This window comes from Myotis nattereri (assembly GCF_964212035.1).
Source record: "Myotis nattereri genome assembly, chromosome: 3".
Classification (NCBI taxonomy): domain Eukaryota; kingdom Metazoa; phylum Chordata; class Mammalia; order Chiroptera; family Vespertilionidae; genus Myotis; species Myotis nattereri.
The window spans coordinates 183084619-183098670 of record NC_138077.1 but is presented as its reverse complement, the minus strand read 5'-3'; the positions used below and the strand labels follow the sequence as shown (position 1 = coordinate 183098670).

The 14052-nt window shown below is 45.4% G+C and overlaps 1 protein-coding gene across 1 annotated transcript in view; it reads right to left on the bottom strand.

Moving 5' to 3' along the window:
- Positions 1-14052, bottom strand: part of AGBL4 (AGBL carboxypeptidase 4) — a 999231-nt gene that overhangs the window by 209423 nt on the left and 775756 nt on the right. The gene's annotated exons all lie outside the window — the stretch shown is intronic.

The following is a 14052-nucleotide window of genomic DNA, read 5'->3' as shown; positions in this document are numbered from 1 at the left end:
TCTCACATCAAAGGGGGTCAGCACCCTCACATTGATGCCTCTGTGAGGGTGGAGTTTGTATCACATACCATATCTCCCCAGTATAATCTGCCCAGCTCACACCTGGCACTTGGTAGGGACTCACTGAAATTTGGGGGAATGATAATAAATAGAACTCAAGTTAGACATTGTATCAGAACTTGAGTTTTAATGTTGAATTCTTGTGCCAAAATCAGGTCACTATATGAATAATACACCTTTTCTGTCCTAAAAACCCAAAAATCTGGTTAGGGAGTATTAAGTATTTATGTTATAGTGAAGAAAGTGTTCTCATAGAGGAATGCTTAATGGCAATGGCAGCCTCAATTAAGTGATATATATATATATATTCATCTTAATAAACTCAACCTATAAAAATAAATGCACCAAAATGCAAAATGTTGTTTCTTAATAGTGGTGGGTGGCTTTACTTTCTTTTGTGTTTTATACTTATACATTTATATTTATTTTCCACAGTAAGCAGGTATGACTTCATAATCAGAAACATTACTCTTTTAAAAGTGCTGTGCTCACATTTAAAATCAAATATACTAATGATGAAGTAGAAAAACCAAAACCCCAAATTACCTTACTGTGATTTAGGAAATACATTATACAGATGAACCCCATCAACACACACCTCCCAGATCCAAATGTACAGGTCAAGCTCCTTTAACCAAGCCCTAGTGTATATGTGGTGCCATCAGACATGTTCATGAGTTGTCCTGATGCAGATGTTGGCCTTATGTTGCCCCACACACTTGTGGTGAAAAGAAGTCCACTCTATTGTTTCAGCAGATTTATCTTCGTAATTATTATTTCTTTGGACTGATCTTAAGTGAGTTTTTATTTTAATAATACACTCCTATGGTCATCAAGGGGAAGTAATGTATAGCAGGACTTCTGACAATTCACAAGATGGATCATGCAGAGTTGGCCATATTTAATGAAAATCCCTGAAACTTCAAACTGTGCTTGCAAAGTAATTTCAAGTAGCACCATGCCCAACCACCTATCCCATCTAAATGAGGGTGACCCCTAAATATGTTACCGGTCTCATCTCCAACCACCTTCCTGGACACAGTACACCCCAACACCTTAACCTATTTGACATTTCCCACACTAGCTTGTTTTATGAGGTCCCAAGCCTTTGTGCTTGCTCTGCCCGAATCCTGGGAAGCATTTCCTCCTGGAGTGCACGGTGACCTCAACGTCCCCTGAAGACCAGCTCAAATGCCATCTTCGCTGTGAAGCCTTCTTTAACCACTGCCTCTCCTCAAGCACAGGCGGTCTTTTTCTACTATCTTGTCCCACAACCTTTTATCTTCCCTCATTGGCACGAGCTCTTTGAGAGGTGACAAAAAGGCTGAATAACTTTAACATCCCAGGTTCCTTGCACAGGGCTGGGGAGTAAATGCTTATAGAACAAATGCATTAAATAAAGACACAGAGAGCACAACAGGAAACCTTTTGCATGGTTTCTTTTGAAACTCTGTCCCGTTTGGAGTTGGAGCGTAATCCCAACTCTGTCTTTCCCACTCCCAGTGACCACAGGACAGAATACCGATTCCACTCCTTGTAAGACAGGCACATTCATGAATGCAATAAATACCACTGCACCCTCAAGTTCAAACAAATTCCCCACCCGAGTCAATGTAAATAATTCTCACAAGGAGGCAGTTCCATTTCCCAAGAACCCAGAAAGAAAAGAACAAACAATGAAATGAATGCCAGCAGAGTAAACACAGACTCAAATATGTTTTGCATGTAGGTGCGTAGAATGGATTTTAGAGAAGGAACACAGGTACAGGATACTCCAAGAAACACCCTTGGGCAGCCTCAGAACAACCAAAAGAGTTTCTGTTTCCTGGGTGACTCTCACAGTCAGTCTGTTAACATAGCTTCATGGAGAACCTACTAAGTGCTTCCTCTGCCTTAGTGAAAACCATCAGAGTACCTCTTTGATCTAGAGCCCACAGCCCTAGGCTTTACACGTACCAGGAACTCAAGATGTTGGTGATTCATTGATTGGCAAGTAAAGACAGTTCAAAAGAATAGATTTCAGAGGTGGTTAAAAATGTCAATTTCAACCAAATTGTAGTTGAATCCTCTCTTTAATACCCCTGCCAAATGGTCATCCAGGTTCCTCTGATAGAGTTCTAATGTCAGGAAGTTTACTGCCACCCCTTAACTTTTGGAAACTACTGATTGACGGTTAGAAGGGCCCTTCTTAGTTACACTGAGGTGGACACTTACATCTTGTAGCTGCCAGATTAAGTTCACCACCAAGAGTCTCATGTCAGCCCTTCAGATATGGGAAAACTTGGGATCCTCTCTCCTTAGGAACTTTTTTTTTTTTTAATCCTTACCAGAGGAGTGAGGATATTTTTTTCCATTGCTTTTAAGAGAGAATGGAAGGGAGTGGGGAAGGAGAGAGAGAGAGAGAGAGAGAGAGAGAGAGAGAGAGAGAGAGAGAGAGAGAGAAACATTAACGTGAGAGAGACACATAGATTGGCTGCCTCCTGTTCACACCCTGACTGGGGCAGGGATTGAGCCTACAACAGAGGTATGTGCCCTTGACACACACCTTCTTTCTTTAAGATCTTAAGAGCCTTCTTTCCTTAAGATCTTGTCTGTTTTTTGCCCAGACATTTTCACATCCTTAACCTTCACCTCTCTCATATGACCTGGATTCAGTGATGATAACTGTGGTAACTACTTTTCCTCCAAAGCATTCTGTAAACCTTGCATGCCAGGCACCAAGATCTCAATTAATTTCACACCGAACCCTTGAAATAGGTCTCAACCCCATGACAGAGTTAAGAAAACTGAGACTTATGGCAAAGCAGTTTGGCTCTGGAGAGTCCTGGAAGGTTTGAGGTCATATCTGAGAGCTTGTTTGGAGGTTCTAGCAGGGGAGTGCAACTACTCATATACCTTTGACTGAAGATCGGTGTGGTCCTCCCCTCCGGGGGGAAGGTCGTCCACTTCAACAGAGTGCAGCTTCAGGAGAGATGCACATGGGTGAGGGAGGAAGGGGAAGCTCGCCTAGCCAGCCAGATCAGGCAAATCAACCCTGGCGACAATGGGGTGACAGATGTCGAAGCCAGATCATCCTCACATCCCATATTTGCACTTAGACAGACTTAGCCATGTGAAGGACGGCTTAGAGGGGAGGCAAAACTGGGGAGTGGGAGGACTATGGAGACTGACTGTGCTCTCCCTGGCCCTCCCCTAACTCCCTCTTTCTGTGGACCAAATGTGCTTTGCCTCTCATCCAAGTTATTTTAATGGAGCAGAAAATGTACACATCTGGGGCAGCTTTGCAACTGCAACTCTATTGTGCTTTCCTGTTGTGTTTTGCAGACCCCTGGGTTAATGTCAAGCTCCTTCAGTTCAGCCAGCTGAACCATGCTCAGTGGCAGCAGCGAGACTTGTGTTTCATATTACTGCATGGAATTCTCTATGTACTTTGCAAAACTATTTTAAGGAGACCTGGGTTCTGTGCATTTTTAAAGCAATTGGAGCATGTCTTTTCAACCTCTCTGCTAATGATTGACCACATTTTTTCATGATTTTGCTTTTGTTCCCCTGTGATATTTAATTTGACTTTTCAAATATTTGCTTTTAATTAATTTATTTATTTAAAAAAAATTTGCCCAGAAAAGTAACTTGTGCAATAATCTCAGGACCACTGTCTTCTTGGGTGAGTTTAAGGAAGACATGTTGATACATGGTTAGGAGGATCTGGAACTGTTGGGAGGCCTCTGGTGGGCATTACTCTGAGCTGGATGCTATCAACCCAAAGCTGAGGCATCAACCCAGTGCATCCATGTGGTCCCCTGATCATGAAGTCTGGCTAAGTCTGGTTGTGGGGCTTTGGGCAGGGGAAGAAAGGAGTACTAGAAATGAAGGTAGGAAAGAAGAAGTTGCATGTTGAATACAGGCTCAGAGGCCAGTGCATATCACCTGGAGTTAGAGGGGGTGCCAGTTGGCCATGCATGTGACAGCTTGGAGGCCTAAAGTAATGGGGGCTTTGGACTCAGACCAGGGCTTCAATCATGACTTTGCCTCATCTTTGCTGTGACTTAGGCAAGGCAGTTCACCTTCTTGAGTCTCAGTTTTCTTACCTGTAAAATGGGGATATTAAAACATATCTTCTGAAGGTGTTGTAAGAATCGAGGCAGAAGTTTTTGACCCTCCCTGAGTATCAGATCACCACAGCTTAAAAAGTAATCCACTCTGTTGAGCACCTCTGAGTTAGAAGGTTTTAAGGTAACATGCTAGTTATATAGGAAATGCTTGACAAGGTATAGATATTATTATTTTCAGGGAAAATACACGAGGCACTGAAATGACTCTTAAGTACAATTTCTTCATCTCAAATATGATATACTAATGTGAAATGAAGACAGTGTATTGTAATGTTAGGCCCTGGATCTGAATCCTGGCCCAATAAGCAAGACCTAACCTTACTAAGTTTGTGGCCACAGACAAGTCTCTGAATCTCTCCAAGATTCACTTTCTTCATGGGAATCTGAATACATATGACTTCATAGGGTTGTTCTGAGGATTAAATGAAATAGTCCATGTAAAATGCTTGCTTGGCACAGTAACTAACACATGGTGAGTCCTCAATAAATGATAGTTGCCATTATTGTTGTTATCATGGTTATTATAGTTATTACTAGAGGCCCGGTGCACAAAAATTTGTGCACTCGGGGGGGAAGGGGGGGGATCCCTCAGCCTGGCCTGTGCCCTCTCGCAGTCTGGGACCCCTCGGGAGATAACGACCTGCTGGCTTAGGCCTGCTCCCGGGTGGCAGAGGGCAGGCCCAATCCCTAGGTGCAGCCCCTGGTCAGGCTCAGAGCAGGGCCAATTGGGGAGTTGGGGCGCCGCCCCCTGTCATGCACAGAGCAGGGCGATCAGGAGGTTGTGATGCCACCCTCAGTCATGCTCAGGGTAGGGCCTATTGGGGGGTTGGGGCACCGCCCCCTGTCACACTCAAGGCAGGGTCAATGGGGAGGTTGCAGCGCCACTCCCTGTCACGCACAGAGCAGGGCGGATCAGGGGGTTGTGGCGCTGCCCTCTATCACCCACAGAGCATGGCCGATCAGGGGGTTGGGGCAGGGCCGATGGGGAGGTTATGGCTCTATCCTGTCACATAAAGAGCAGGGCCCCTGGGGGGGGGGAGGGTTGGGGCGCCGCACCCTGTCACACACAGAGCAGGGCCGATCAGGGGGTTGGGGCGCCGCACCCTGTCACACACAGAGCCGCAGGGCGATCAGAGGTTGGGGAGCTCCCCCGTATCAGGCACAGAGCAGGGCTGATCAGGAGGTTGGGGTGCCTTCCCCTGTCACGAACAGAGCAGGGCGGATAGGGAGGTTGTGGCCCCACCCCCTGTCACACACAGAGCCACAGGGCGATCAGGGGGTTTGGGCGCTGCCCCCTGTCACGCTGATCCCGGTGCCGGGAGGCATATTACCCTTTTACTATATAGGATAGAGGCCTGGTGCATGGGTGGGGCTGGCTGGTTTGCCTTGAAGGGTGTCCTGGATCAGGGTGGGGGTCCCCACTGGGGTGCCTGGCCAGTCTGGGTGAGGGGCTGAGGGCTGTTTTCAGGCTGGCGGGTGAGGGAAGCTCCCAACCGCTTTTTTTCTTTTTTTTTTTTTAATTCTGGGCCAGCTTTAGCTCTGAGGCTCCAGCTCTTAGGCCTCCGCTCCTGAAAGTAGGTAATCGAAACAATGTATAACTCCAGCTCTGACTCCAGCTCTGAGATCCCAGCTCACTGAAAGCTGGTTTCTGAGTTGTTGTTTTTTTTAGCTTCTTTATTTGTTAAAATGTTTCGAACTGCAGGCTCAGAGGCCTGCAGTGGCAGGCTGAGAACGTTGGAGTCCTCCGTCACTGAAGCAAGCAAGCCTCATGTTAGTTTCAAGCTGTCTGGCTGCCGGCCGCCATCTTGGCTGACAGTTAATTTGCTTATCTCACTGATTAGCCAATGGGAAGGGTAGCGGTCGTATGCCAATTACCATGTTTCTCTTTTATTAGATTAGATTAGGAGAGCTCTTATACCTATGATGAGAGCAGGGTGCCCAATAAATGTCTATTGAGTCATATTGAATATAATGAGCTGAAAAACACTGATAATTATCCAACAAACATCCCAGAATGCTTTAAACAAGAGCCTGTGGGCACAGGTCATGGTCACTTTCAGATCTTACATGTTCAAGAGCCTCTGAGGCTACTGGCGTTGCCTAAACTTGCAGCAAACACTTCCAAGATATTGTGTTTGGAACCACAAACACAAGTCATTATTTCAAACTGACTTTGTTGAGTATTTTCTCAGAGAAAATAAAAACCTCTGTGCATTATACAAAACTAGAGGCCCGGTGCACGAATGCATGTACAGATGGGATCTGGCCAGCCTAGGGGCAGGCTGGCCAGAGGAGGGGACACGGGGGGTTGGCCAGTCAGCCCCGCCCCTGATTGGGGTGTGGGGGCTGATCAGGCCAGTGGGGCAGGGGAGGGGGAGGAGGAGGAAGGGGGCTGTAGGAGGTTGGCAGGCTGGCCCCACCCCCATCAGGCTGGTTGGCCAGCCGCAGTGTGCATCATAGTGACCGGTTCTTCCAGTCATTCCAGTCACTTGACTTTTCTCTTATGAAAAAACTCATTCTGTTATTTTCTCAGATGAAATGCCACTTCCTCAGGAAAGTCCTCCCTGTCTTCCTCCTCCCATTTTCCTCTATAGGCTAGGTCAGGTCCCTGGCACATATTTCTACAGATCCTTATATTACTCTTCATGGAGTTTATCATAGAATGTAATGTAAATTTAGTTTATTAATGACTATCTTTGGCTCTAGATCTAAAATTCCACTGGAAAAAAGACCCTATCTGATGTTCTCACTGTCATATCCTGACACCTTGCCTGGCACATGGGAGACTCCAAGCAAATATGTGTTGAATGAGTATGTGTCTAAAACACAGACCCTGGAAGACAGAAAAGCCCCCAAAGTTGAGGATCAAGGGGTGTTCCAACTGCTTTATTTTATCCCTCTGTGTCTCACCTTCCACTTGTGAGTGTACAAGTTTCTCCATCCCCACCATGTCTGGCTTCCACAACCTGGCCCCCAAACCAATCAAAGTCCCTTTTGTAGTTTTCATTTAGCACCAATATACAGGTTGACATTTTCAAAATGTTTATCTGAATACCAAGAGAGAACAGAATGGAAATAATTACAGAAAAATGCACATAGAAGAAAAAGTCAGGTTGACAGTCACCCATGGTTGGCATACACTGATACCAATAATAAATAACATAATAGTATCAGGAACCTCACTGACACAGTCTATGGCCCTCCCAGAAACAGGATGCTTCCACCTCATCCTACAAAGCTAGACTTCCTTTTTACCTTGCTGTTGGCTAGAAATAATCGACTCTCCAATCCCTTACTCAGGGTGATCGCTGCCTCATCTTCGTCTTCTGATGATTTCAACATTACTTGGGAGGTATCATGGCAACCAACCTTCCTTCAGACCACTTGCTAACTCTCTGGTTATCTCTGCTCAGCTCCAGCACCGCATGGTCCAGAATGTCTGCCTTTTACAGGTCTTTACAGAGCCAGACTACACCACCCATTGTAATTCATTCTTAGGTTTTTGCTTGATAACTCTGAGCTTGGTGTTTTAGGTCAAAGGATTGAAAGAGAATGCTCATTCAGAGAGTTGAATCTTAGAAGTACTCAGCAAACCATAAACAACTCTGATTTTCTTAAGACTGTCTCCTATCTATGCCACAAATTCAGTGCCAAATCAGAGGAAGTGAAAGAAAATGGAACTAACAATTACTGATTTTCATGATAGAAACTGGACTGGTTGCTTAAAATATTAGCTCCTTTAATCTTTTCAAAACATCTCATGAGGTTGCTACTATTCTCTCTACTTTTATGATGAGGAAACTAAGACTTACAGAGGAGACAGAAGTTATTAACAGTCATATGGAGAAGACTTGAACCATAGCTTCATGATCCAAAGCCTGGGTATGGAGGGCTATGTGGATATAGGCCTTACCTCAGAGCCTCCTGAAGCAACAAGCCGCTGAATTGACTGTGGGGATTAATTGCTGCGCTGCTCTCCTTTTCCCCAGAGGTTTGACTCCCCATCTAGAAATATGAGAACTGGACCTTATGGGAAAGTCCCACATCTATCATTCTAAGCACCCCTAGCTTGAGTACGGAATGAGTCTGTGAACACTGATGATTTGGACTACATTATCGGGAGTTTCTTAAATCATGTCCTCCTTACTCCAGAGACTTTGAATTTCTCAAGCACTCTGAGGTTTCCAACTGCTCTCAGATTTCTACAGTCTTATACCCACTGTTGGTGGCTAGAGAGTCGGAACCTGTTGGGAATCACCTGTTAGATGGCCTGGGTGGAGGCTCCTCTGACCCAGAACAAAAGAGGATCAGAGAACTCCAGTCAGAGGTATCTCTGTGAAGAGTGTCAAGCCCCTCCCTGTTTTAACCCTGTTATTACTTGGAGGAATAATGACAGGAATAATAGCAGTGAACCCCTGTGGAATGCTCATCTCATGCCAGGCTTTATGGACATTTCTCATTTAATCCTCAAAACCATCCTGGGTGGTAAGTACTATTAATGTGAGCCTCATTTGGAAGTTGAAGAACCACAGGCAAAGCATAGGGATGTTAGGTAACCTGCCCAAGGTCACACAGGAGTAAATGGTGGAGCCAGGATTCAAATGCAGGCTACTTGACTCCAGAGACCCAACCCTGGACTTCTCTACCCTGATGCCTTCTGAGTCTGACTCTTGCCCTACTAATAAGGACAAGAGCTGGTGGAACATTCATCCTCAAAGGGCCACATGCAGGTTCTTTGGGAATGTCTAGACCACCTTGCTTGGTTCAGGTGAGACTCTGGCAGACATTATCTCCGAAAGCACCCTGGAATTCATTGATATTTTCATCCTAAGCTGTGGCGAAAGGCCCAGTCGGTAACTGGCCAGGCCCCCTCCTCCACCCAGTTAATGTACCCTGCCACCTTGCTGGGCTGACAGAGGGTCTCTGATCACTGAGATCTACTCATGGCTCTGCAGCCCATTCTGGAGAGGCAGCATGGCACAGAAGAGGATGCAAGGCAATATGAAAAATGGAAAGTACAGGGGCTTTGAACTCAGAATTGGGTTCAGTTACTGCTCTATCGCCAAGGTACTTGGGCAAATCTGTGCCTCTTGGGTCTTTCAACTGTCTAGAGTTTCATAAGGTTCTCAAGGATTCTAAAGACCATGCAGGTAAAGTGCACAATGCCTCACACACAGTAGGTTCCAGAAACTATTAGTTATCTTTTCCATTCTCATCTTCTGAGAAAGGCTCTGTTATCTTTTCCTTTCAGGAGATCACAGGGCACTGACCAGGACGGATGCCCAGCAGCCAGGTATTTCTGTGGGAAGTTTCTTCCCCCTCCCTGAGTGCTGGGCAGCATTCCTGCAGAGGTGCACCCTATCCTTCCAGGCCAACCCTGGGCGGTGTGCCTTGTGTAAGAACACTGGGGCCTTAGTAAGACCTGTACTCTTATCTTATGGAATTTGGGGACTTGAGTTTGGGGTTCTATTGTCTGCTTTTAAAATCATGTTCAGATTTTGTATATTTAAAACACGCCTTTAGAATTGTGAAACAAAGTGTTCTCAATCATAAAAAAGGATGAGTAATATTATGCCTTTTTGTTCCCATTTCTGGGTTCTTATTTTGTCTCCTTGTATGAAATTTTCTGTGATGCTCTGCCTTATGTCTTAACTCATCTGGGATACTAGCTGTGAAAATTTGTGCAAGATTCTAAACCCCCGTATATTGCCTCATTCATTCATTCATTCATCCATTCATCCATTTACTAATGAATTATTCGTTGAGGCTTATTTTGTGCCAAAAGTTCTGCTTAATATTTGGGCTACAGTGGATAAATAGACTGAGTTTTCTTATCTATAAAGTGAGAAACTAAAAATCTTTCAGGATTGATGAGAGAGAATGAGATGATATATATAAAAGAGAGAAAGAGACAAGAATATTACAATTGATTGAGCTCCCTGCTCTGTCTCTGGTAATGCTAGGTGCTTCGCATGCAATCCTCATAATAACTTGGGAAGTAATTGTTGTTACCCTCATTTCACAGATGCATTGACTAAGGTTCAGAGAGGGAAAGTGAGGGCCCAAGTCATGCATTCAAAGCTGGTGTGAGGTCCATGCAATTTCCACTTTGCTATATTACTTCCAGTAGTCCCGGGTATATTGCTTGTCATTCGGTAGGTACCATAAGTCCCATCACCAATGCCATGTAAAATCTGGGAGGCTGTGCTCCTCTTCCTGCTGCTGACACATCTGATAGCACTGACAGTGGTTTGGGTAAGGTAAGAAGTACCTGAATGGAAAATCCAAATCCTGTCCCCTCATTGCTTAGGGAAAAAGATGCAGAGAAGACTCATGAAAGGTGGGGATGGGAACATATACCATAAAACTTACAGATTAAATTTGCTGTTGAAATATGAAAACAAGTTATCAATAACTCCAGTCACCAGGTTGGGACTCTGTGGTTCTCTGGCAGCCAGATTCATCAGATGGGACATGGATTCTTGGCAAGAGGAACAGTCTTTTTCCCAAGCCAACCCTTCTGTGCTGCTGTGACCTTGAAAGATGAAACCTTCAAAACTCTGTATTCCTCTGACTCTCAGCCACTCCCCAAGCGCAGCACATCTCAACTGCTCAACAATAAGGGATGTCTGTCCACTTGAGATGTTCAAGTTCATGGAAGAAAGAGTCTGCTGGAAACGTCTACTTGGGCCTGCAAACGTTCCCCAAGCTGAAAACAGCCCTACCCCAAGCCAGACAAGCTGGACCTGTGCACCCTTCTCTCCCCCACCTCTATGTTTGGACAGGTCACAGCAAGAACTCCTAACAGACTCACCAGGATAGGAGTCAGACAACACTGTCCACATGGTTTTAACTTTCTGAGCAAATCCTTATCTTTGCTGTTAAGAAAAGGAAGGGCCATGCTTGGAGTGCTTGTTGCCACTGAGAAAACCTACGAGGGTTACTCACCAGAATGAAAAGACAGACATGGAAGAAGCAAAGCAGAGCTATGCACAAGAAAAAAAAGGTAACATCAAAAAATATCTGTTCCTTGGCACAGAGAAATTTTTCTCTTTTCTTGGCAATGTAATAAACACCTTAAAATAGTTACAAAACGGAAACTGATTCTGTAGAAGCTGGAAACCAAGAATAGTGACTTTAGAGAACTTACAGCCCAAGCCTCTCATTCTAGAGATGATGAAACAGCACAGAGGTCAATGATTTACCCAAAGTCAGGTCAGCAACGGGACCCACTTCCATCAGGCCTCTTCCCTGACCTACGGGCCTAGATTACAGGGGAAAGCCTTCAGTGCATGGTGATCCCACCCATGCCCAGAGCACTCAGTTACCTAGCCCCAGAGAAACGTACACGTCTTCATTCTCAAGGCCTAGCATTAAGAGAAGCCTCTCCTCGTTGGGAAAGATAGTGAGAGGCCCTCCGGATTCTGTCCCCTGAGGTGGAACCCTCCCCTTGAGTCTCTCCAACCTACTGCCATTTCCATGCTGCCCCCTTTGCACATACCCTGTATTCCCCACCCCACAACCAAGGGTGCTGTCAATTTAACACTGTGGCGAAAGCATGAACCCAACTTGTTTCGGGGGCTTGGCCTAAGTACACCTGAGGCAGCCTGGAGTCAGGGGCTGGACGGCAACAAGATGAAGGAAAAGGCAGCAGAGTGTAGTCAGTGATTTGGGCTTTGAAATCAGACAAATCTAACTAACGCCAATCCCAGCTGCGCAGACCTGAGCAAGTCACATGATTTCTCTGAAGTTTGGTTTCCTTATCTGTGGGGTAGAGAGACCTACCTCCCAGGATATGTGGTACAATTAAATGAGAGAGCACACAGAAAGCACCTAGTGTAGATCTTTGCATATAGTGGCCACTGCTATACATTAAGTATTAAAAAAAAATGATTTACAAAGCACAGGTTATTGTCAATCACTCAAAACATCATGTGAAGACAGAGACACAGGTATAATGCTATGTGCCTACAGAGGCAGACTGGAGTGACGTGGCTGTAAGCTAAAGAACGCCAAAGGATTGAACACCACCACCAGAAACGAGCAAGAGGCAAAGACGGATTCTATTCAGGGTCTCAGAGGGAGCCAGGCTCTGCTGCCACTTTTGGACATCTAGCCTCCAGAATAGTGAGAGAATAAATATGTTTCTGTTGTGTTAAGCCACCCAGTTTAGGGTGGTCGGTTACAGCAGTCCTCGGAAACCAGTACAACTGGGGAGGCATTCAAGGGAGCAAATGCAACCATTATAACAGAAGTGGAATAACACTTATAGTTCCCTGAGCTGAGCCTGTTCCATTTATTCAATCATAATTATGAGATCTTGGTTAAACCAGGACGGCTTCTTGTAAGCCTCGGTGCTGCTGGAGGTCTGTCTGGGTGCAGGTAGTTTATCTAGGAAGTAGACACCTGTGTCTGCCTCAGGGAGCGGGATTGGACATCTCCCAGGATAGCTAGAAGCTCAACAGGCAGGGAGGGAAGGAAGGGGAGACAGCATTTGGGCTAGAGAGCCAGTGTGAGCAGAAGCAGAGACGTGTGAACTGGTTTTGGAAGTGTGGGAGAACTGGAACTGGTTAAGCACTGCTGGGGCACAGCGCTGATGCTCATCTGCCTTCTGGACCATCTTCTCCACCTTGCTATCCCACAGGCACCTCCTACTCAAAATATCCCACACGGAACTTCCCTTCTACCCTCAGCCATACCACCTCCTCCCTGTTCACCCCCTGCCTTTGCTGACTGGGTGAATGGTCCGCCACTCACCCATGCAGCTTCCCTAGAGGACCCAGAGCGCCAGTATGCTCAAGCCTTGGAAACTGACTTCCTTTCTGTCGCAATTTACACAATCATTTCTGAGCTTCACTTTCTCTGGTTCTGATGGAGTCTCACTTGGCACAAGCTCCCAACTCTCCAGCTGTATCTCTCGGCCATAGTCCTTCCAGCCAGGCCTCTCTGCCAGATAATTAATGATCTGTAAACAAATGCTTAATTGCACCAGGGGAGCACATATTTAAAGAGACTGTGTGATAAAGCAAAGGATCCTTTTTATCACATGAAGAATATTTCTCTCACAAACTCTCAAATATTTCTATCACATGAAGAATATTTCTCTCACAAACTCTCCCCACATTCAATTGATCAATTAGCCTGCATTTTCATCTCACATATTAAACCTAACACCCTCTTGAAGCAGGAGCCCCTAAATAAAAAGAACCAAAACCCGCCTGAAGGACAGATGGCATTATTCTGAGGCATAGCCACATCAGGTTCTTCTAGAGCAGCGGTTCTCAACCTGTGGGTCGCGATCCCTTTGGGGGTCGAACGACCCTTTCACAGGGGTCACTTAAGACCATCGGAAAACACATATATAATTACATATTGTTTTTGTGATTAATCACTATGCTTTAATTATGTTCAATTTGTAACAATGAAATTGGGGGTCACCACAACATGAGGAACTGTATTAAAGGGTCGCGGCATTAGGAAGGTTGAGAACCACTGTTCTAGAGACATGAGACATTCTTCTACCTGTGGGTCTAGCTCTAGCCCCTTTGGCCCCCAGACTCAAGACTTGAGCACTTGCTGAGAGAAAGGAAATGTTGGCTCCTGGCAAGAAGGGGAAGTAAATGTGGATTTATTAAGAATCTAATATATGCCTGGCTCTTCTACTTACGTTCTCTCATTTTCCTCTTCACAACAACCCATGAGCTGCTACCCACCATATAAACAAGAAAGTTAAGCACCTTTTCAAGCCAGTGGCAGCATGTAAGGGGAAATAACTGACATAGAAGGTGCCTGAATTAAATATAATGAGATGATCATCTCCATGCGCACTCTTTGAAGATGTTTAGGTTATCTAGTCAGCCATGTTGCCTTTTCAAAGTTG